Genomic DNA, 25,954 nt, shown 5'->3' with positions numbered 1-25,954 from the left:
TATGATTACAGATTTATGGTTTTGGTAAAGGCGAAGTCTAAGTATGTTTCTTTTCTGATTTTTCTAGTCATTGTTTGGTTTTTGAGTGTATGTGTGGATTCTAATGGATTTTGATTACACTTCTATTCAAGATTTATAAAGGCTTACATCTTGGCTAATTAGGCCAGTATTGGTGATGGAATGCGACGATACATCTATTTACCTCAGCCGAGGACTGAATTAAGACTAGGGAAATTTGGGTAAAGATGGCTTGCTTTAAATTGTATCTTATGCTCTAATTATAAAATATACCATTGATCTTGTTCATGTTTAACCTGAATTGGGTTGAAAGTCTAGATTGAAAGCTTGGCTTGGAAGTTTTGTCATTGCAAATTATAATGGTCAACACAAAAACAGCATAAAACCTTGGCACTTAACAAGTCTAGGTTGAAACTTGAAAGCCTTCTAAAGGTTTGAATTAATTAATTCATCTAAGCCTTCTACCAAATGAAATATATGGCGAACCACATGCAAATAAGCAGCATTAGGTTAGAGCTTTGATATTGAGAGTTTAAAAAAACAAAACTCAAATTTGATGGGCTCTTATATTGTAAGTTGAAAGAATCTCATCCTATATTATACATCTGTGGCTGGTTTCTCCAAGCAAGCAAAGGGGATAAATCTAGAAAAAGAAGAGAAGTTCCACTCACCCATCTATATCTCACCACATTTTCGTTTCTTTGTAATTTCTCATCTTTAGCTTTATTGCTAAACACATCCAGTATTCCTTGGAAACTTGTTATTGTGGTTCCATTTTAAGTTCTATGCATTTAGCAGCGATCTCAGTTGTCAACCTGCGATGTATCTATTGATGCTGGATGCGGTTTTACAGAGCCATCAGTTGAATGGGATCGTTTGTCATGTTGGCCTTCTAATATCCAGAACAGAAGAAGAGTCACCATGATCGTTGACGGAGCTACCAATGCAGCCCATGTCGTGTGGACATATTTCTTCAGTAGTTTACACTGGTTGAAAGGATCCCAGAGAATGCATCTTGCACCATCTGGCAATCCATCAGCTTCTCCATTCCAGGAAAAGCATCGACTACATTTTGAAGGGAACTCGCATAGACTAGCACTCTATTGTAATCACTAGCTGATATACAGGTTCCACGTACCATCATTGTGTGAGCAGGTATACTTCTTCAAAATCTTCGAAAGTATAACACTAAGTTAGGCATCATTTATTAAAAGTGAGAATATATTTTGATCAGAGTATATAATGCTCAAACTTCTTGTATATTCTCACAGCTTAGAAATGAGACAAACTGATGCTGAACATGCCACAAAAAACAAATGTAGACTTTCATATGAAAATAAGAAGAACATAATGTTAGAAATGAAGGCAAAAGACAAACTTACCTGGGGAAAATCTCCTATCTTAATTGTGCCATAGGAACAATTTTCTGGCTGATAATTGCATTCAGGTGGTCCAGAGACAGGATTGCAGATATGTTCTACATCTGGAAGACCCTGTGACTTCACTGCTGATATTTTTGCATTCGCCTGCATACTTTGCAGGTGTAATTTTTGTGTCGTGCTGAATGCATTGAGTGATGAAAGTTTGCAGCATTAAACTATATGTAAATGATGTATTTGTGTCGTGCTGAATGTGTTGAGTGATGTATATATATGTATGTACGTATGTATGTACTGAAGTTATGACACCTTAAACATCTGTTTTCTGTTTAAGTGAATGTTTCTTCAATTATTTTCATTACATGGGAACAGAAGGTGTCTGAAATAAGATGTTTTGAAGCCTTACAGATTAAATAGATAATTCCAATTACTTACAGTTGCTATATGGATACAGAATCCTTTTTCTTGATTGTCCATTGAGAGATCCATATTGAGTGTTCAAAATTGTTTGATCAACACTTACCATCATCTCTATGTCCATCTCAAGTTTTAATTTAGTGATTTGTTTATGAGTTGGTATGGACTACAGGGATTTTCAACAACTATCAGGTTCACAAAAAATGTGTCATGACACCCTAAGGATGTCATCCAGAATGGCTTACAGTTACCTAAGGTTGTGATGAAGTTTGGTAGCATTATGCACATCCATACAAATGCATTGACGGATAGGGTTAAAACATAATAATACAACTGAAGTTGCATAAGACTCCATAACATCGTTCATGGTTAACAAAATGACAAAAATAGATATAGGTTTTGCGGTGAAAAATTTTTATGGACGGCTGCTATATTTTTTTAGTTGAGCATTTAAATTTGGCTAGTGCTATCAATAATTGACTTCAGGCAAGGAAAACAAAGCAACCATCTTAAGCCTAGAGACAGGCTCATGTACGCTAATATATTTACAGATGCATTCATATACATGAACTAGTGAAGTGCATGTATGTTGGGTTCTGATGCTAAGAATAGAGGTGGATGAAATACTTTAGAATGAGTTTGGAAACATCCAGGATAACATGTGCTCTAAGTAGTCAGAGCATTTTTTTTGAGAAAAATTAATTAGAGCAATTCAGGGTAACCTAGTAGGATTATCGTCTTTCAGGGATACATAGATAAGATCTTGGAGAAAGATTCCATGTGACTGCAATATGGTTATTTTTTTGCTCTAAATGAATTCAGAAATTAAATACCTGACCAATTATATCATGGATTCTAGCTCCAACATCATGCAAAAGTTTATTGGCTGGAAGCTGCTCGGTACATGGGAGGATGGAACTCGATGTGCTATTCTCAGGGTTCAATCTGTATTCACCAAGAGCTACACAGGAATCATCAGCAACCCTGGAAAAAATTCAAAACTTATCCTTTAGTAAGTTGCTCAGACACAAGAAATTCTCACATTCTGAAGATTGAACATGGCTTACTTGTCTAGGGAGTAATAGAGTCCGAAGTATATCCAGAGGAGAAATGTCAACAGCCAGCAAAGAATGATAAGCCTGTTGTAGGGAAGATTTTATTAGATCTTTCCAAAAAAAAAAGATCTCAGTTGTGACACTTCTGTCTGGGCATTGTAACAATGAAAGATGGTATGTTTCTTCATCTTCACTAAAATCTAAATATATGGAGGTGCTCGAGTTCAAATGCTTTTTCTTTAAGAAAGCAGAATCAAGATTTATATGAATAAGTAACTAGTTGGACTCTTTTTAGACGATATTAAACAGTTTACAGTTTACTTACAGATAGAGAGCCCTGTGAAGCCTTTGAGGCCTTGATGCTGCAATACAAAGAAAAGAAAAGTTTAATACAAGAAGTGTGATTGCTCTGATCTAAGTTTAGAGTGCAGTGTGTAAAAATTAGCTAACTTACCTAACAAAGCAAGAATGGCAATCAGATTTAGCCCAATGGTGATAATAGTCACCATGTTCCTGCAAAAAATTGTGTGCATCAGCGGCGACAATATAATGGTGGTTAGGTTAACTCTGTTATCGGATTTTTCTCATTTTTCTTGGTTCTCACAATATTTTGACACCCTTGTTCACCAGTCTCAGTCTCTTCAGTCACTCTCTGTATGCTATTAGCTTCATCATTAAGCTTCTGTAATGTGTTATTTAGACTGCTGGTTGATCCAAGGCCACCATAGATCTTTTGGAAGGCCCCTACAGCTTCAGTAACATTGTTTATTGCCCCTAATGCTTCTTCTGCAGTATCTGCAATGATGTTTTCAATTGACTGGGCTCTTGAATGAAATCCTAAGCTTCCACCAAGTACTACTCCAGATGAAACTCTGCAGGTATTTTTATCCATAGTCATTGGTCCTTTTTTTTGTTGAAATTATTATTATTATGACACTATCTCTATTCCTGTGAACATTCAAACTAAGGCCTTGTGCTGGAATAACCAGACTTACATTGCTATGATTGTTAAGAGAATGCCGGGCAAAATAGACAGAAAGAGTATCTCTTGGAGCAGGTGAATCGCCTTTTCTCTGTTCTTGCTCTCTTGGTGAAGTCAATGTTAGTGGTAAGTAGAATTCCAGCATAAATAAGGCCACCAACAAGCCATAGAATTGCAATGATGTATCCATATTTACCTGTAAATATTGTAGACTGAAAACAGAAACTAATTAAAGAATCAATTTTCTTACTGAAAACAGAAACTAATTAAGGAATCAATTTTCTTCTCTTTAATTTCTTTAAAGAAGAAAAGATTTTTTTTTTTTTTTGTGGTCTTTGATTCTTATTGTTCTTACAACTTCTGCTTTTAAGTATTTGATGTTGGGGCATCTGGTACCACTTGTTACGGCCCTCTCACCAATTGTTGCGGTAGAAAGAAAGAAGAAATAAAAATAAGAGACAATCAAATACGTGGACTAGACCAAGGTCTACCTCTATGGGGCATGCAAAGGCTTCACTATAAAAGAGAAAATAAGTACAAGAGGAGAACACCCACTCTCAACTCTTATACACACTCTCTCAACAAGAAGTACTCACTTCTCACCTCTTACAAAAGCTCTCATAAATTCTCCAAAGAGACTTTCTCACAGGCCTGCCATGTCAGGGTTCTCGATGCCTCTGGCCGCTTTCTATGATGCAAGCCACTACATCATGTCGCAGCCTCTGTCCCTACACCCACGGCCATTTTGGGATACTCTCGACTAGTCTGCTTGCTGCTCATGCCAAGCCGCTCCTCAGTTGCTGCTATGGATGTCTAGATGCTCTCAATTGCTTATGGACTCTCAGACCCTCACGGAGATGCACACTATTCTTCTCAGGCTGTCAGGCTCCTTTATAGCTATAAAACCCAGCCCAAATCGAAGTCCTACCTTCAACAGGATTCAACAACTCTTTCTGGCTATTGGATCTTAATTGCTTGCATCCGTAGCCCTTAGATCGTGCAAAACAGCGCTCCAGGCCGCCCAATCATGCCTGTGCAAGCCTCCCAGCCGTCAGATCGCAACCGCCATGCTAGCTAGCCGTCGGATCGTGCACAAGGCTTCATATGCCATGATAAATCACCCCTGCACCTCTCCGGTCCATGCACAAGACATGGACCATGAATTCCTCCCGTGGTCCACCATGGACCATGTAAAATCTCCGTGTAGAACCCCAGCACGTGTGCGCCTAGGCCTGGGCCATGCACCTGCGCTGGCTCATGCGTGCCTGCATGCCCATGCTGGGCTAGCGCGCTCCTCAGCCATGCATCTTGCGGGGCTGCATGCGCCTGCGAGGCCTGCCTTGCCGCGATGTTCACGCACTGTGTCTCCGAGCTTGTTTTCAGGCTTCTCGCATCATGCACTACATGCTGAACTTCTCCGCATATGGATTTTCACTGTTGTAGGTCGAATTTGAAGTGCTAAATCTCAACATTTGAATTAGGTGAAATAAGACAACTTGTGGAGGTTACATGAAAACTTCAAGTGCTTATGGATAAAGAGGAAGTAAATGAAAGTGTTGGATGTTATTTTAAATTGTTGCAAGTAGTTATTGTCATCAAGGTTTCCAAAAAAAAGTTATTCTTCTTTTTTTTTTTTTTAGGGAAGCATGAGGCTTTCCAGGCTTTGGTACAAGGTGGAGTCCTATGGTTGAAGAATGAGCAAATTGTTATTATAAGTTGAAGGTAATATATTGTTGATAATCTTGAAAGATTGCATTGAAATGGAGCCATAATTTTACCCTCAAAAATACAGGTGCTTTAATTTATTTTATTTAGCTAGTAGTTGGAAGCTTTCTTTTGGTTATAGAAGTAATTATCTACAATTTTGATAATTGCCCTTGTACAAAGGTTCATGAGGATATTTTCGGGGATTTGCTGCTCATTCTTGACAATATTGTGTCTCTTACTTTAATTATGTTATCATTTTTGTCGTTGCTATTGTTATTTGTGTAATAAAAATAATTGTGGTAGGATTGGAACTACGGTGTTTGCCTGAGGTGTGAAACACTGTCCTAAAGGATAGATTCTACCCTCTTAGGTGCAGAAGGTATTTTGATGGCTATCCCTCAAGATACAATAGGCCTTCTCAATTGTGTGCACTCACGAGTGAGGAAGCGGGAGTAGTAAAAATAAAACCAAGAACAAACCTAGCTGGAAAAACTTGAAGTGAAGAAATTTGCTACACAATGAGATAGGAACAAGGTGAAAAAAATGTGAGAATAAAAGCTGTTTTCATCAAAAAAAAGGTTGGGGAAAAAAAAAAGCTACTAGTTAGTTTTTAAGAGGGCTAAATGGGGTAGTATTTTTAGGCCACTTAGGTGAGATGACGTTGGTAAAGTGGTTGAAATTCTAGCTAGAATTAGGTGGAAACAAATCTTTAACAGAATAGTAAGCATGGCCAAAAAAATGAACTGAAAACCAAAAACAAACTAGAAATAGGTATAGGACTGACCCGGTCTTCATGCCTTTTGAAATACCATGTAATTCCAACAATCCCCCACATATTTCAAAAGGCTAAGGATATCATCAAACAGATGCTAGGTTAACTCAACTTAGTGTAATGCATCGAATCAGGTGCCTTTTGAACTATGAACCAGTCCTAGAAGGAATGAGTTATAATTTACAAGATTATTGGTGAAGTTTATAACTTCTATGAACCAAAAAACCTTAGAGTAAATTATAAGTCTCACCAATCACACTACACTTCGATAATTTCTGCTACTCATTGCAGGTTTGTGCTAATAGGCCATGCACATACCTGGTTATTCATGAGTGCTCTAGAGATCTTGCTAAAAAATCTCATGCGAGTGGCTCCACTCCACGCTCACATAGATGATTCCATCGAGTTTCCACTGCAATTCAATACACCACCCTAAGGGATATGAAATTCATTAAAAGGTTAACTCAATCTCTCATTAATTATAGTTTGCACTATCCACACCATAGGAAGGAAATAATATTAATAGTGCTTTTTTTGATCAACAAATGACTTGTTATTACCCATATGAACCTACTTCATGGGATCACCAATCACATAGGTTGGATTACCATCATTATTGATTTCTTAAAGTCGGCTTAAGTCCCATTCCCCTTGATGTTTCATTTATGAACTTTCTTCCTAGAGCTTTAGTCAGAGGATTGGCTAAATTCATCTTCGACTTCACATAATCGACGGATATAATTCCATCCTTGAGCAGCTGCTTTACTATATCATGTCTTAAATTAATGTGTCTATTTTTGCCATTTTATGTTTTATTTGTTGCAATGACTATTGCAGCCTGGTAGTCACAATGCATAGACACATAAGGTGTTGGTTTTATATCCAACGGTATCTGCTAAGAAGTTTTTCAAACACTCAACCTCATTTCCAACCAACTCAAGAGCTACAAACTCTGATTCCATAGTAGATTTGGCAATGATAGTTTGTTTGGCTGATTTTCAAGTTACTGCAGTCCCACCAAGGATGAACACATCCACTAATGGATTTTGTCTCATTTGAATCGAAGATCCAGTTAGCATCGCTATATCCTTCTAATACAGTAGGATATCCATTATACAAAATACCATAGTTCAAAGTACCTCTCAAATATCTCATTAGTCTGACTAAAGCAGTCCAATGATCATGATTGAAATTTTGAGTATATCTACTCAATCTACACACTGCATATGCTATATCAAGTCGTGTATAGTTTCTTAAATGCATCAGACTCTCAATAATCTGAGCATATTCAGACTGAGCCACACTATTACCTCTATTCTTTTTTAATTGAGTGTTAGTATTATAAGGAGTACAAACAGGTATGTCATCAAAATGACCAAACCTTTTAAGTAGCCTCTCAACATAATATTTTTGTGTCAACATCAGGCCATTCATATCTCTTATGATTTTAACACCCAAAAGCACTTTGGCTTTTCCCATATCTTTCATGTCAAATTGGGAGGCTAAGAAATCTTTTTTTTTCTTTCACGATTTTGAGATCAGTTTCAAAAATGAGCATATCATCCATATACAAATTGATAATCACACAGCCATGATCAATAGTCTTGGTGTATACACATTTATCTTCTCTAATAGTAGAAAATCCAATATCCATTAAAATTCTATCAAATTTCTCAAGTCATTATTTTGGAGCTTGTTTTAAACTATATAAATATTTTCTCAATTTACACACTTTATTTTCATTATCAGAAACAACACAACCCTCAGGTTGAACCATATAAATTTTTTCTTCTAAATCACTATTTAGAAAAGTAGTTTTGACATCTATTTGGTAAAAAAATGAGATTATAAATAGAAGCTAAAGCGATCAAAATCCAAATTAAAGAAATTCTGATTGCTGGTGCAAAAGTATCAAAATAGTCAACATTTAATTTTTTATTAGAACCCTTGGTAACAAGTCTGGCTTTGTATTTGTCAATAGAGCCATCGGGATTAAATTTTCTTTTAAAAATCTATTTACGCCCAATGGGTTTTGCTCCAAGAGGTAAATCAACTAGTTCTCAAGTTTGATTATGTAAAATTGAATCAAGTTCGTTTTTGATAGCTTCTTTTCAAAAATGATTATCAGGGGAGGAGATAGCTTCAAAAAAAGACACAGGATCATTATCAATAAGATAGGTATAAAATTCATTTCCAAATAAAATTTTCTTTCTAGGTCTTTTGCTCCTTCTCAAATCTAAATATGAGTTTTCAAAACCAACATTTTTAGAAAGCCCAGGAGCTATTTTCTTAGATTTTAAAGAAAATATATTTTTAAAGAATTCAGCATTCTTTGTTTCAATAATAGTGTTATACTCAAGCACATCACTTTTCAAAACAAAAATCTGTATACTGCACTATGATCAGCATATCCAATAAACATGCAATCTAAAGTTTTAGATCCTATTTTTCATTTTTAGGTTTAGATAACAACATTTTACCAAGACACCCCCATAATTTCAAGTATTTCAAATTAGGGGTACAACCCTTCTACAACTCAAAAGGTGTCTTACCAGTCTCTTCATATGGAATTCTGTTTTGAATATGACGTGCAGATAAGATGGCTTCACCCCAAAGGTTATCAGGTGCATGTGAACTAACAAGCATAGAGTTCAATATTTCTTTTAGTATTCTATTTTTTCTTTTACTACTCCATTTGATTATGGAGAATAAGATGTAACCTCATGAATTATACCTTCTTCACAAAAATCATTAAACAAAACATATTCCCCACCTCTATCTGATCTAACTCTTTTAATTTTTTTACTTAATTGATTTTCTACTTCAACTTTATATAACAGAAACATACTAAAGGCCTCATCTTTATTCCTCAATAAATAAACCTTAGTATACTTAGAATTATCATTAATAAAAGTGATATAATATCTCTTTCTACCTCTAGTCATAGTTTGTTTTAAATCACCTAAATCAATATGAATTAATCCTAAAAGTTTAGATTCTCTTTCTACAAGTGCACAAGTTTTTCTAGTTGTTTTGATTTCAGCACATAGTTCACACTTGTTCGTGTGAGCATTACCAATGTCAGAAATAAATCCTAGAGATTGTATTTTCTTAATATATGATATATTTACATGCCCAAGTCTACCATGCCACAATTTAACAACATCAAGCATATAAACAAAAGAAGTACTTGCATTTCATTAATTACTTCAGCAATATTAAGTACAAAGAGTCCCTGATTACAATATTTCTCACCCACAAAAATATTATTCTTTGTCATTACTATCTTATCAAATTCGAATGATACTTTTACCCCAACCTTTCCTAGTAGAGCCACAAAAATTTGGTTTGCTCTTATAGTAGGAACATGGAGCACTTCATTCAATGCCAATATCTTGTTTGAGGTGAGCTTGAGAAAAACTTTCCCTTTTCCAACAACTTAGGTAGATCTTGAGTCACCTAAGTAAACAGTTTTTTCTCCTTCCCCTACTGGTGTGTAGGAGGTAAAAGCATTTCTGTTTGGATAGATATACTTGGTAGCTAGAGATGGCAATCAGGTCAGGTCAGGTTATAAACAGATCGGGTCAAAAATGGATCGGATCATAAAATCATCAACCCAAACCCGACCTGTTTATTAAACGGGTCAAAAATTTAAACATGAATCCAACCTATTTATTAAACAAATAATCCGATCTGATCCGTTTAACCCATTTATTAAATAGATCAAATTAGGTTAAACGGGTTAAAGAAGTTAAACGGATTAAACAGGTTAAACATGTCGAGTTAAATGGGTCAGAAACAGATTAAACAGGTTAAACGAATCTTAAATGGGTTAAACAAGTCAGATTAAATTTGTCAGAAATAGATTAAACAGGTTAAATGGGTTATCTGACTCAACCCGATCTGCATGTTAAACAGGTTAAACGGATCAGATATCTAAAATTCATATCCGATCCAATTATTAAATGGATTAAATGGGTCGATCCGTTTATGACCCAAACATGTTTATGGCAAATCGAATACGGATCGGGTTGGTGGGTCGGATCATATTTTGCCAGTCTTATTGATAGCATCAGAGTCTACCACCCAATCTTTCATAGTTGCTATTATGTTCACTTGAGAAATGACTGCAGCAATAATATCATTATCATTTGCTTGAACCAAATTTGCTTTTAGCTTAGCAGGATTGTCATTTCTCACTCTCTTCCTACATTGAGGTGCATGGTGCCTTGGTTTGCCATAAACAAAATAATATCCTTTCCTTTTGAAGGTAGGGTTATTAGGTTTGGGTTTATAATCAAGTTTAGAGTGTCTGTACCTTTTATGCTTATTCGACTTGTCTTGCACTAGGTTGGCTTTCGAGATCACCTCTTTGGTCCTTGGGGCCTCCACTGGCTTTATATTCCTATCTTCGATGATGATGTACACAATCAGATCTTCCAGCGACATATCCTTGCGCTTGTGCTTGAGTTATTGCTTGTAGTCATTCCATAAGTCGAGAAATTTTTCGATCAGCATTCCAGCTACAAAACTTTCTAGCAACTCGATGTTTTCAGACTATAAGTCATCTATCAACTTGTGGTTCTCGTTGATCTATGTCTTGATATCCTTGTCTTCAATCATATGCAAGCGAGCATAATTTCCTATCGCAAACCTCTGTTGGCCAACGTCTTCAGCAGTGTACTTCTTGTTCATAGACTCCCATATTTACTTTGCTTCTTTGTAGGTATAGTATACATCGAACAGATCATTTGATAAGGTACTGAAAATAGTATTTCTACATACCTTATTTGCATACTTCCAGATCTCTATGTTGCTTGCATCGTTAGGTGTTCCTTCTTCAGGCTTTGCTTGAGTAATTAGAGCAAAGTCAATATTGTACATATCAAGAGCTAAGAGGATGCCTCTTGCCATCTTCTAAAGTTATTGCCGCAAAATACTTCAATTTTGGAGATATCTAGAAACCCCTTACGAGCAATGAGAGGTATGGTAGGAAGCAACAGCATGGCAACAGCAACGGGTGTAGCATTGGAGGAACCAGTGGCAATGGTACTAGCAACAGTGGGATCCATCTATATCCTTTAGATTGTAATAAAAATAATTGTGGCAGGATTGGAACTATGGTGTTTGCCTGAGGTATGAAACACTATCCTAAAGGATAGATTCCGCCCCTCTTAGATGCAGAAGGTATTTTGACGGCTATCTTTCAGGATACAACAAGCCTTTCCAATTGTGTGCACTCACAAGCGAGGAAGCAGGAATAGTAGAAACAAAACCAAGAATAAACCCAGTTAGAAAAACTTGAAGTGAACAAATTTACTGCACAATGAGATAGCAACAAGGTGAAAAAATATGAGAATAAAATCTGTTTTCATTAAGAAAAAGTTGAAATCTGCTGGTTAGTTTTTAACAGGGCTAAATGGGGTAGCATTTTTAGGGCACTTAGGTGAGAGAATGTTGGTAAAGTGGCTGGAAATCTGGCTAGAATCAGGTGGAAGCAAATCTTTAAGAAAATAGTAAGTATGGCCAAAAAATGAGCTGAAAATCAGGAACAAACTAAAAATAGATATAGGGCTGACCCGATCATCATGACTTTTGCAATACTACGTAATCCCAACAATTTGTGCAGACATGCATGCATGCGTGCACATACAACAGAGGGGGAGAGAGATAGATAGAGTGCTTCTTACATTCCAATAATGCTTGTTTGTGATGCTGTAGCCTCCTTTGTATTTCTTGAAATTATCCAAAGGATCAACTCTTTCGGCTCTAGCTGATGAAGTGTTCACCGAATCATTCTTCCCCTCTGATAAAATTCTTTCTACTTTTAAAAGCCAGAAAGAAAGATAGAAACAAGATTCAATTGGCACAAATTGTTTTGTAAACTCAAAGATTTGTCACTTAAAAACTCTACATCTAATTTATAACATAATACTGTATTTGTTAGGGTTGTCACTCCAACACACAAACTCAGTACTCAACCGGCACCCAATCCAATCCTAACCCGGACCTACCCCAACCAGCTAATCAGTGGGTGGGGAATGGATTCAAAGTCGGATCCATTGAAAATTTTACATTTGGTCTACGTTTGGGATTTTAGTCCCTATTTGATCTGATCTCAACTAATTACCCAGTTTAAATACACACACACACATATACATATACAAGCATACATGTATATATAATATTAATTTTATTTATATACTCTTCAGTTTCTAAATTTTGATATATTAGTATGTTATAAATTAAGGGATAGAATAAAAAATGATCAAATGTTAGAACATGTTTTGGAGTTCATGCTTCGCACTGAATTAAAATGTATTTTTCAATTTTTAACTAACTGTGGTTATATGCTTAACTATCAAGTACTTGTTTCTTATGATTCAATTTTTGGAGTATGTAATTGGATGTTTCATTGAAAAATTTTCAAAATAATTAAGTAACAGCACTCTAATGCATTTTGTGGTGGTGTATCTGAAAATGGGACGTCTATTATTCTGATCTATATGGGATAGAAAAAAGCTTTGTGATCCGACCAGCTAATAGCTTGCAACAGTAGCTGGCTTCCTGCCTTTTGTGTTTTGCTATTAGCCTAGCTTTCTGGCTTCTAGCTGAGCTGCCTTACTAGACTAGTGGCATCCCTTGATTGAAGCTAAATGTTGGCTATGTCCTATAATTCCAAATCAGGCTACAAAGCCTCTACTGAACCAAAGGCTGAGATGAACACATGGACAGATGGTTTAAACTTTAAACTTTAATTAGTTATTCAAGGTATATTTTTTGGTTTTTTGAAAGGAAGCTGGTTCCACCACACTTCTAGGCTTAATGTATATTGAGTAGGGTGTAAGTCGGACCCGATGCGATCCTTAAGTTGGCCAAGCATGAAGCAAAATTTAAACTGAAAACCTCAATGGGTATGGGCTTAGGTTTACTAAAACCCTGACCTAACCAAAACACATTAGCACCCTTAGTATTTGTGTGATTATTTACAAGTTTAAGACTACTAATTAGGTCAAATGGAAGAATTTTTATTTTTATTTTTTTAGAACAAAAAGTGAGTAAAATCACAAAAACTTCAGAGATGTAAATATGTACTTTTCTTAAACAAGTACATGCTGAAAAGATGCATCTATCACTCTTTTATTATGAAACATAGCTGCAAAAATTTCTTCCATTTTTTTTTAAGAGATAACTGCAACATTGAGCATATGAAACATGGAATGTTCATAAACACCTTATAATCTCTGGAAAACTGATAATTATTAGATCCTCTATTTTTTCCATGTTTTGCTATTTTTGTTTTGTTTCATCTTCCTGTCTGATTCCTATTCAAAGTTTTCCAGGAATAGCATCTGATCTGCAATCTGCTTAGCATAAATATGATACAGATGAACTTTGACTCTAGAAGTCCGATGGCAATAAACTTATTTATAGATTCACAAAATATTGGTTTTGTTGGGATATACCGACCGATCCCTTTCACACCGACTCACCCTCGGGCCTGCCTGATCGGCGCCCGACTCTACCGACCGCACCAATCGACGACTGTCGACACTGTCCGATCGAAGGTATGTCGGTCGGGCAGACCCATTCTGTTCCCGACTAGCCGAACGGCAGAGCTCGACTCTACCGACTCACTGTCAGGCAGGGGTGGCGGTCGATGTTCGATTCCCGCAATGCGCCAGACCAGCCGACGGTATCCCTGGGTCTTCACCCGATGCCCCGCAACCAAATGCCGACGCATGGTCGGTCGGCTCCCCCAAACGCCGTACGACTGTTGTGGGCCGCTATCCTGACAAGGACGTGCGGCATAGCCGCCCTAGGGCATTGTCCTGTCAAAGATATAGATTAATCCCAACGATTTGACAGCCCACGGCGACTTGACAATCCGCGGCGACTCTGACAGCCTCCGGTGATTTGATAACTCCCTCAGTTGTCTACGCCATTAATGGCGGCACTACGCCGCGCTCTACTATAAAACAGGGAAGGCAATAGTGCTGCGGAGAGGTTCTTTCGAAGCCCCTGGACTCATTCTCTCTCTCTCTAGTTCTCACTCTCTCTCTCGTTGAGTCCCCCTGATTCTTTTCTACTGTTGTCTAGTCTCCTCTCTAACTTGACCGTCGGAGGGTCCCAGCGAAGGCATCTCCGGTCAGTGTGGACTTCTCTTGCAGGTGCTCGTTCCCGACGACCAGGCGACGAGGGGATTGGCCGCAACAGGTTTGGCACGCCAGGTAGGGGGGAGGATCACTTCCTCCACAGAGCTTAAAAAAATCCTTTCGAAATGACAAGAACCAGAGCTCAGCGATCGAGGGCCATCGGATCGGCGAGGCATTCTTCCCGCAGGGAAGAGGCCTCTCCTCCACCCTCCATGGCGGAGCCCAGCTCTCCGCATCCTGTGGTGACCATGGAGACGCAAATCACGACGATTGTGCGGCAGATGACTATGATGACGGATGCAGTCAAGAGCCTTCAACAACAACCAACCCGGTTACCGCACTCGCCGGCGGGGCAACCAGCGGCACACCCGATGCCCTCCAGGAGCAGCCGTCGACGCCCGCGTCGGTCTCCATCTCCTCCTCAGGAACAGCTGTCACAACACTCCCACCAAGAGGGGGAGAGGCGGCCACGGCATGGTACCCATCGATCCCGACGACCCTCTCCTTCCCAGCTGGAACGAGCGAGGAAGGAGAAGCGGTCGCGGACACCGTCCGCCTCCCCCTCAGATTCGTCGGGAGACTCGACCCCCGGGGTCTCCCAGCACCGACGGGCCGACGACTACGAATGCAGGTTCGAAGAAATCGACCGTCGGCTTGCCCAGCTTCAGGTGGACGGACAGAAGTCCTCGAACGACGTCAACTTCCAGACCGCCCAACCTCTCTCCCGACTCATCCTCGACAAGCCGATTTCTAGTCGGTTCAAGATGTCTCATGTGGAGCCCTACGACGGCTCCACTGATCCGGTTGACTATCTGGAGAGCTACAAGGCTCTCATGACGATCCAAGGGGCAACCGATGCCCTTCTCTGCATCGGCTTCCCCGCCACACTTCGCAAGGCCGCCAGGGCCTGATACTCCGACCTCCGCTCAAGAAGCATTCACTCCTTCGGACAGCTCGAACATACTTTCGTGGCCCATTTCAGCACCAGTCGGAAGCCCCCACGAACCTCGGACAGCCTTTTTTTTCTCAAAAAGGGAGAAAACGAGACGCTCTAACACTTTGTGATGCGATTCAACGCGGCCACGCTTGAGGTTCGGGACCTCAATGAAGACATGGCTATCTCAGCCATGAAGAGGGGGCTAAGGGGGTCCCTTTTAACATACTCCATGGACAAGATCCTCCCTCGGACATACGCCGAACTACTGGAGCACGTGTACAAATACATGCGCGCAGATGAAGGAGCTTTCGACCGGTGCCTGACTGAGGCCAAGGACCCGAAGGAGAAGCGAAGGAAAGGTCGGGCCCCTGCCGAGCCTAGCAGGCCCCCGACCGACAAACAGGTCTCACCCCAGCGACGGAGCTCGAGATCGCCTCGATGGCGGAGTCCGAGGTCGATGCATCCCAGGTATGACTCCTATACTCCTCTCTCTGCTCCTCGTGTGCAGATTTTGATGGAGATCGAAGGGGAAGAATATCTGCGACGGCCTCTACCTTTAAAGGCAAAGAGCCTCGATCGGTGAAAGTACTGTCGATTTCATCGGGGCCATGGCCATAACACCGAGCAATGTATCCAACTTAAGGATGAAATCGAGGCCCTCATACGTCGAGGGTATCTCGAGAAATTTTGAAGGAAACCATCGACTCAACCCATCTCCGACCGACGATCCCAACCGACTGAGGAGGCAGCGAACAATCGGCCCACGATCGGGGTCATCAACATGATCTCCAAACGACTAGACCGGGGGACGACTGCTGGAGGGGAGTCAACGAAGAAGCTGCGCCAAGATGATGTAATTACTTTTACAGATGAAGATGCTCGGGGAATCCAAACTCCCCATGACGATGCTGTTGTTGTCTCGGCAACAATAGCAAATTATGATGTAAGAAGGATCTTTGTTGATAATGAAAGTTCGACTAATATTTTATTTTACTCGACCTTCTCCCGAATGCGACTATCGGCTGATCAGCTCGAGAGAGTCTCCACGCCCCTGGTGGGTTTCGCCGGAGAAGCCGTCACGTTAGAAGGAGAAGTTACTCTTCCCGTGACAGTTGGAATCGAACCACGACAAAGCATCGTCCACCTAACCTTTGCAGTCGTCCAAGTACCTTCGGCCTACAATGCCATACTTGGAAGATCCAGACTAAACGCCCTCAAAGCTATAGTCTCGACTTACCACTTACTGGTTCGGCTCCTGACCAAAAATGGAGTCGGAGAGATGCGCGGGGATCAACAGCTCACCCGGTGATGCTTCCAAATCTCTGCTCGAAGTAATGAAGCAAAGGACTCCCTGACGGCCGACAAGTTGGACCAGCGGGGAGAGGAAGAACAGGGTGAACCGACCGAACAGCTGGTTTCTGTCCTGATAGCGGAGAATCCCGAACGAGTGGTCTGGGTCGGATCCCAATTATCCGACCCTGAGCAACGGCAGCTAGTAGAGCTGCTGAAGGCCAATGCCAACGTCTTCGTCTGATCGACAGCGGATATGTCCGGCATCTCCCCGAAGATGATGACTCACCGACTCAACATCGACCCTAGAATGAGGTCGGTGAGGCAGAAGAAGCAATCTTTTGCTCCCGAAAGACAGAAGGCCATCAACGAGGAAGTGGACAAGCTACTCGAGGTGGGCTTCATCAGGAAAATCACGTACCCCGATTGGCTCGCCAATGTTGTCATGGTGAAAAAAGCCAATGGGAGGTGGAGGATCTGCATCGACTATACCGATCTAAATCGTGCCTGCCCGAAGGACAGCTTTCCACTCCCAAAAATCGACAAGCTGGTAGACGCGACGTCTGGCCATCGACTGCTCATCTTCATGGACGCCTTTGCCAGATACAATCAGATCCAGATGGCACCGAAGATGAGGAACACACAGCCTTCGTAACCGCTAAGGGTCTTTACTGCTACAGGGTAATGCCCTTCGGACTGAAAAATGCCGGGGCCACCTACCAGCGACTCGTCAATAAGATCTTCAAAGATCAAATCGGGTGCAACATGGAGGTGTATATGGACGACATGCTGGTGAAGAGCGCATAGGCTTCAGATCATGTCCAAGACCTCAAAGAAACTTTTCGCACCCTTCGACGACATCGGATGAGGTTGAATCCGACTAAGTGCACCTTCGGAGTGACTTCGAAAAAGTTTTTCGGATTTCTCGTTTCTCAACGAGGAATTGAGGCTAACCCTGAGAAGATAAAGGCGATCATCGACATGCGGCATCCGGACACCAAAAAGGAGGTACAGCAGCTTAACGGAAGGATCATCGTGCTCAACCGATTCATTTCTCGGTCGGCTGAGAGATGCCTTCCGTTCTTCAAAACCCTGAGGCAGGCGAAGGACTTCTCTTGGCCAGACGAGTGTCGATAGGCCTTCGAGGATCTGAAAAGATATCTGACCTCCCCGCCACTGCTTGTAAAGCCGAAAGTCGGAGAAACGCTGTACCTCTACTTGGCAACCTCCCCAGAGAGGAGAACGAGAGCCGAATTCACCAACCCATATATTACACGAGCAAAGTGCTCCACGAAGCTGAAGCTCGGTACTCAAAGATGGAGAAAATGATATTCGCCTTGATCATGTCTGCACAACGACTCCGTCCATATTTTCAAGTGCACGCTATCGTGGTCCTCACCGACCAGTCCTTGAGGGCGATTTTGCGTCACCCCGATACATCGGGATGACTGGCGAAATGGGCGGTGAGGCTGAGTGAGTTCGACATTCAATACTGACCGTGACCTACTTTGAAAGCCCAGGTCTTGACCGACTTCATTGCGGAGTGCCTGACAACCGACCAAGGATCGGAAGGCGGGAGCTCCAAAGAGGCTGTAATCTACGAACCTGACCCCGGGTCCACCTGGGTGTTGCACATCGACGGAGCTTCCAATGCTCGAGGGAGTGGGGCCGGGTTCCTGCTCACCAACTCAGAGGGAGTGGTCACCGAGTACGCCCTCCGGTTCAACTTCAAAGCCTCCAATAATCAAGCCGAATATGAAGCGCTCCTCGCTGGCTTGAGAGTAGTGAAGAAGCTCGGGATCGACAGCCTCAGAGTCTTCTCCGACTCCCAGCTGATCGTGGGGCAAGTTAAAGGCGAATTTGAGGTGCGAGACCCGACCATGGCAAAATATCTCCAGAAGGTGAGAGATCTCGTGGCACACCTCAAGTATTTCAAGATCTCCCACATTCTCAGGTCGGAGAACGCTCGGGCCGATGCACTCTCCAGGCTTGCGACATCAGCCTACGACGCCTTGGGTCGGACATTTGTGAAGAGTCTCGGGCAGTCGAGCATCGACAGGGCTAAGGAGGTACTGTAATTAGCGGTCGAGCCGAACTGGATGAATCCGATCATTCAGTATCTGACCGACGGAACCAGCCCTGAAGACCCCGCGAAAGCCAAACGACTCCGATGGGTGGCCTCCCAATACGTAATGATGGATGGCCGACTCTACAAAAGGTCGTTCTCCCTTTCCTTGCTCAGGTGCCTGGGACCGACTGACACGGACTACGCACTCAGAGAAGTAATGAAGGGATCTGCGAAAATCACTTGGGGGGCAAATCCTTGGCCTACAAAGTCCTACGGCAGGATTACTACTGGCCCACTATGAGAAAGGATGCGGCTGAGTTGGTTCGGAGGTGTGAGCCATGCCAGAGGTACGCCAACATACAACACCGACCCGCCAACCAGATCACTCCCATTGTCACCCCGTGGCCCTTCACCCAGTGGGGAATCGACATACTCGGTCCCTTCCCTCCGACGTCTGGCCAAAAAAAGTTCATAGTCATCATAATCGACTACTTTATTAAGTGGGTAGAAGCCGAATCTCTGGCACAAATCACCGAGTGAAAGATGGAAGACTTCGTCCAGAAGTCCATTATCTTCAGGTTCGGGCTACCGCACACTATTATTACCGACAATGGATGATAATTCGACAACCAAAACTTCCGAGAGTTCTGTGCGAGATTTCATATCACGCACAGGCTGACCTCGGTCGGGCATCCACAATCCAACGACGAGGTCGAGGTAACCAACCGGACTATTCTGTATGGACTAAAGACCCGACTGAATGAAGCTAAAGGCCTTTGGGTCGAGGAATTGAATTCCATCCTATGGGCGTACCGAACGATACTCCGTGTCCCGACTGGAGAATCTCCTTTCAGCTTGGCCTACGGGATGGAGGCGATGATCCCACTCGAGATCGAACTACCATCGACTAGAGTCGAGCAATACCACGAGCCAGGCAACTCTGAGTATCGGAGAGCCGACTTGGACCTTTCTATCTGAACTCCGGTGCGAGGCTCAACTCCGCATGGCTTCCTACCGACAAAGAGTGGTCCGATACTACAACGCTAAGGTTAAGCCGAAGCTTTTCAGGCCTAGGGACCTGGTCTTAAGAAAGGCAGAAGTTTCGAAGCCTTTAGACCAAGAAAAATTGGCTCCGAACTGGGAAGGACCCTACAAGATAGCGGACACCTATAGGCTGGGAGCCTATCGACTGGAGACTCTAGAAGGAAGCGCCATTCTCCGAACTTGGAATGCCGACAATCTGAGGTTGTACTACCAGTAAACTCTGTGTGTCCTTGTTCGGAATACGAACTCAGCTTCAAAACTTCAGAGTCTAGAATCTCAGCTCTCCAACTGTGCGTCGGTGCTCGCTAGTAGTACGAGCCCCGATGCCACGACTTGGGCCCAACATTCCATTGGGAATCTACGGTCCAATCGCTGATGGCACGTCGGATTCTTACGACGACCGATATATCTACATTGGTGGAAGGCTAGCGATGGCGATGAAACCCCCCAAGTTGAAGCCATGCTCCTTCCATGGTCAACTCTCGAGCAAGATGACTGGCTAATTTGCCGACTTGGCTCCGGCCAAGAGAGGCAAAATGCCAACGCGACCAATGTCGCATTCGCGACATACCGACCAGATCACGATTGGTCGAAGGGTATTCGGCTTACCACCATTTATCATACGTCGCGACGCATATGCCCGACAAAGCACCGGGCAATGGATGACCGACTTGTCATCAACCAAACACGTCGGGCATTATTCGACTATCAGACTCTACGAGACAATCAGGTCGAAGAGCTACGCTCGAAGGACAATCAACACTCGACTCGGCATACACACCCGACTCAGGTCTCGGCAACGGGCGCTCGACTTAAACTCTCGACTGTCGGGTCATACGACAGTCGGGAGGTCGATCTAAAATCGGAGCTCGCTCTGCCTTTACCATGGTGCGTGCTACCGACTGTCCCGGTTAGTTACCTAGGATCTTACCGAACGTCCTAGCTAGGTACATCGGGCCTTCGACTTATACGCTCGAGGGCGTTTCGATGAAACATACATTCCAAGACACATTTCAGGATACGTAAAGAAAGAGAGAAAGTTAAAAAGTTTTCAATTTCATTCAAGTATGAATCGAATTTACAAAATTGGGCCGAAGCCCAACTACAAGTACACCAAGTAAGAACAAAAACAAAAACAAAGGATGCTCCGACTACTCGTCGGAGTCAGCATCTTCGACTGGGAGAAGTTCGGGGGCGATCGGCGCGGCCGCTCGAGCCGGAGTAGCTTCGGGGTTCGGAGCCGTCTCGCCTTCGGTGACCTACTCCGGGATGGCTTCCTCTGCGGCAATATGATCTCCCGATGATGGGTCGGCCAACTCTCCCGTGGCTTGGCCCTTCGGCTCTGGAAGAACGATGCTGTTGAGATCGAGCTTTGGGTACAAGCCTTGGACCGCTTCCTGGGCGTCCTCGTACCCCACTCGATATGAGATGAAATCGCTCTCCAAGAGTTCCTCCCGATATTCGTCGGAGCCACGGAAGTCCTCCATGGCCCGACCTATAGCCTCTCTCGCCGACTCTGCCTCCGCTCTCGCTATGTCTGCATTGGCTTAAGTGGAGCACAAATTCTCCTCGGCCTTGGTGAGATTTTTCAAACTTACTCGGAGCTGCTCGCGTTCGGCTTTGAGTTCACCGACGTAGTCATCCCACTCGCGGCACAGCCGGCGAACAGTGCGGGACTTCCATTTGGCTTCCTTGCGAGCCGACTGCAGCTCGGCCCCCGAGGCGGCCAGGGCACCGGTAAGGCGGGAGACCTCCTCGGTAAGGTGGGAGATCTCCTCTTCGAGCCGGGCCTCACGGTCGACTGACTGTTTTAGCTGATCGACCATTATTGCCTTCTCGGCCTCGACGGCCACGGCCCTATCCTTCCAAGCTGCCCGGAGATCGTCGAACCTCCGATATCCGGCCTCCAGCTCGGACATATTGTAGATTAGCTGCAAACAACGAGCCGACCGTCAGAAGATCGAACTGATAGAAAGCAACGACGAAAATGAAAAGTGAAGGAGAGAAGCTTACCCGGACCATGGTCGGGTAAAAGGAAGAAAGCATGTCAGACACCCGCTGATTCTTCATGATCTCATGGTCGGCCGGAAGGATAGTCTCCTGGCATAACCTCCTGGCCAAATCATGGTTGGCCAGGGCCGACGCTCCTTCGGGAAACTGGGCATCGGACGACGCACCGCGGCCGGCCGACCTTCCATCATTGTTTGGCACCATCGGGGCCTTCCTCCGTTCGGACACCCAGGCCCTGACGTCAGAAAGAGAAGGGAGGCTCAAGCCCGACTGGGTCCCTCCCAAGGCAGCGACGGCCCCCGACGCAGGTCGTTCGGGCTCGCGTGTCTCTACCCGAACCTCTTCAGCCGGCTGTGCGACCGGCACATCTTTGGCTGCTTCCTCGGTCGCCTGTTCCTCGGACGGGGCTGCTCCCTCGGTCGCCCGTTCCTCGGATGGGGCTTCGGGAGGCACCGTCGGCACCAACAGCGCAATGATCGACTCACGATCCGACGCTCGTTCGGAGCCGGACTGCGCTCCCGTCGCCGCAGGCTCACCCGGCAGTGCTACCTGAGGCCTCTTGGGAGGCCACGATGGTTCGGCTCCATGTGCCGGCCTCTTCTGCGCCGCATGTTGCCGAACGTCGGCTTCCGTCAGCCTCACCCTCGACGACATGCCTGCAATTTCAACAGAGGATCAGCACCGGCCAAAAAAAAAATACAACAGACCTAGATGAGGAATCGAGCTCTAACTGGCATCGTACAGAGCTTGCTCGGTGATGAGCTCCCTCTGCTTCGGCACCGAGATATCCTTCAAACGGTGAAAATTCTCTCGATCCCTGTCCTCGACCCGACTGTTCTCATTCGGCTGAGTCCAGAGGTCCCCCCAGCGGGAAGGGAACCCCCAAGAAAGTGGAGAAGAAGCAAAGAAGAACTGGTTCTTCCATCCATGGATTGACGATGGAAGACCAGTGATGAAGGAAAAACCCTTTTGAGGGTTGAAAAACCACCACCCTCGGGCTTTAGGGTGGGGTCGGAGAACAAAGAAGGCTCGGAAGAGAGAAATACGAGGATTGATCGATAAAAGTCGACACAACAAAATAAAACTGACTATCAGCCGGACTGAGTTCGGCATCAGTTACGCCAGACAAAGTCCGTAATAGTCCCGTATGTTTCGGACGAACTCCGAAATCGGAAAGCGAAGACCGGCCCGAAAATCCTCGACATAGAAAGCCACCTGGCCTGGAGGCGGGTTGTTAACCCGACCATCGGCCCCAGGGGCGAACAGCCGAAACTGCTTCGGGATGCAGTACTGCTCCCTGAGCCGATCGACGTTCAGCCCCGAAAGTGAAGAAACCTCCACCTTTGGGATCGATCGAGAATCATCAGTCGGGTTCTCTGACCGACTTCCTCGTTGGGAGGTTCTGGCCATGACACTAGAACCAAGGTCGAAGGATGAAGAAGAAGAAAAAGGAAAAAAATTCCAAGGAAGCAAAGAGAAAATGAGAAGACAAAGACGAGAGCTCCTGAAAAACTTTCTAAGAAGGGAGGCAGGGACAACTACCTGAGACAAAGGGGGACCACTCGACCAGAGTCTCGGCAACAAGGCTACGAAAAATAGAATTTTGGATGCAGGTGGCCCTATATATATAGTGCCCCTTGACGGTCGGGATGAGAGCATGCCCAACGAGGGTCTCCCAGATCGTGACACGTGACGGCATCTGGACCTTTCCTCGGTCCGACGATTAGACGCACCTGCTTCAGATCAGGCCACGTCGCCTCCATCCGTCTGAACGGGTTCGGCCCAATGGCCCCCTGCCACGTGGCAGAAAAACTGTGGCGGTTTGCGTTCCCGAGGAGACAGCGGAAACGGAGATTTCTGTTTTCGATGGGATGTCTGACACCGATGGGATGCCTGACACCCATAAGATATCTGGTGCCGGACCGATCATTGGTACGGTCGCCAGAGTCGGAGCATGATATCCACTCCTTTCGCCCGAAGCCGTCGCCCACGCAAAGACATTGGCCAGCACGACATCCGACTCAGGAGTGGGGGGGCAACTGTTGGGATATACCGACCGACCCCTTTCACGCCGACTCACCCTCGGGCCTGCCTGACCGACGTCCGACTCTACCGACCGCACCAATCGACGACTGTCAACACTGTCCGATCGAAGGTATGTCGGTCGGATGGATCCATTCTGTTCCTGACTAGCCGAATGGCGGAGCTCGACTCTACCGACTCACTGTCAGGCGGGGGTGGCGGTCGATGTCAGATTCCCGCAATGCGCCAGACCAGCCGACGGTGTCCATGGGTCTTCACCCAATGCCCCGCAACTAAATGCCGATGCATGGTCAATCAGCTCCCCCAAACACCGTACGACTGCTGTGGGCCGCTGTCCTAATAAGGACGTGCGGCATAGCCACCCTGGGGCATTGTCCTGCCAAGGACATAGATTAATCCCAGCAATTTGATAGCTCACGGCGACTTGACAATCCACGGCGACTCTGACAGCCTCCGATGATTTGACAACTCCCCCAGTTGTCTACGCCATTAATGGCGGCACCACGCCGTGCTCTACTATAAAACGGAGAAGGTAACAGTGCTGCGGAGAGGTTCTTTCGAAGTCCCTGGACTCATTCTCTCTCTCTCTAGTTCTCACTCTCTCTCTCGCTGAGTCTTCCTGATTCTTTTCTACTGTTGCCTAGTCTCCTCTCTGACTTGACCGTCGGAGGGTCCCCGCCGGAGGCATCTCCGGTCAGTGTGGACTTCTCTTGCAGGTGCTCGTTCCCGACGATCAGGCGATGAGGAGATTGGCCACAACAGGTTTCATGCTCAGTGCAAATTATAAAGTGTTCAATATCAGTTTTATTTCATTTTTGAAATCACATTCTAGCACTTATGCACCCATCAACAGTCCAATGTCTACAAAACCTATAACAAAATAATATCAAATGAGATGCGGTAAAGAGTGAAGGAGCTTGGTGAAATCATGTGTTGATCCAATAATTGCTGTAGATAAGAACCTAATTTTCTTGGTTGTTTAGGCAAGCCCCACACCATCTCAGCTATATGTTGCATATGGATGTTCTACTTTTCTTTGTTTCCTTCCCTCTTTTTTTTGGTGTGTGTGTATCAGAATGATAAGGAGCCTAATCATTAATCACCTGTTGCAAGAATTTAGAACTACACAAACACAAACCTAAAAGAAATGAGCAACATTATCAATAAAAGGCAACATTTCAGATGGTATTGGAAACTTTGTGATTCTCACTTGCTCCAATATGCAAGATTGTGCTGAGTTCCTGAGTGCTGTGATCTGTGACTTCTCCTATTGCAAAACCTAAAACAGCCACCAGGGAACAAAGAAGCACAACAACCTGATTCAACTTTCTTGAGCCCATTTGACCAACCTATTAGCTCTGAAATTATTTGTAGAAATATCATAACTAACATAGAATTATCTAACCTATTAGCTCTAAGTCAAAATATATAACCAAAAGCTGCAAAATTTGGTAGGAAAGACTTGATCTTCTCTATTTTATCGTTGAATATCTATAATCTCATATAATATAAACCCATAATCTCTTGACAGCTAGAAATATAGATCTTATTATCTTAGGAGCAGCCATAAGATATGTACAAAAGTAGAAGTCAATAACAAAGGAACCCATGAATGTAGAGAGCATGAACATGGAAATAGATCCCAATAATTATCCATGTAGAGAGCATGACTATGAAAATAGATTTTTATAGCTATCCATAATTGTAGAGAGTACAAATATGGAAATAGATCCCAATGATTATCCATGAGTATATATAGATAGCACCAATATGGAAATAGATCCTAATAAGTATCCCTGATTCTAGAAATCACGAATATGGAAATAGATCCCAATGATTATCTGTGATTTTAGAGAGCACAAATATGGAAATAGTACAATTATGGAAATAGATCAAAATAATTATGGAGAGATGAGAGCGTATGTGCTTGACTAAGTTTATCTAATAAGATATGGAAAAAGAATCCCATAATTGTAGAGAGTACATCCACACAGTATGAAAATGTATCCAATGACTATGGAAAAATAAGAGTTTACATACTTGATTGACTAATACTCCCCTTTAAGCTAGAGCATA

At 43.6% G+C, this 25,954-nt stretch overlaps 1 pseudogene; it reads right to left on the bottom strand.

Annotated features, from left to right (window-relative positions):
• Positions 1–778: 778 nt before the first annotated feature.
• LOC105038706 (uncharacterized) lies at positions 779–25,218 on the bottom strand (annotated as a pseudogene).
• Between the last annotated feature and the right edge of the window lie 736 nt (positions 25,219–25,954).

This window comes from Elaeis guineensis, chromosome 1 (assembly GCF_000442705.2).
Source record: "Elaeis guineensis isolate ETL-2024a chromosome 1, EG11, whole genome shotgun sequence".
Taxonomy (NCBI): domain Eukaryota; kingdom Viridiplantae; phylum Streptophyta; class Magnoliopsida; order Arecales; family Arecaceae; genus Elaeis; species Elaeis guineensis.
Note: the sequence above shows the minus strand (reverse complement) of the source record. Positions and strands in the feature narration are given on the sequence as shown.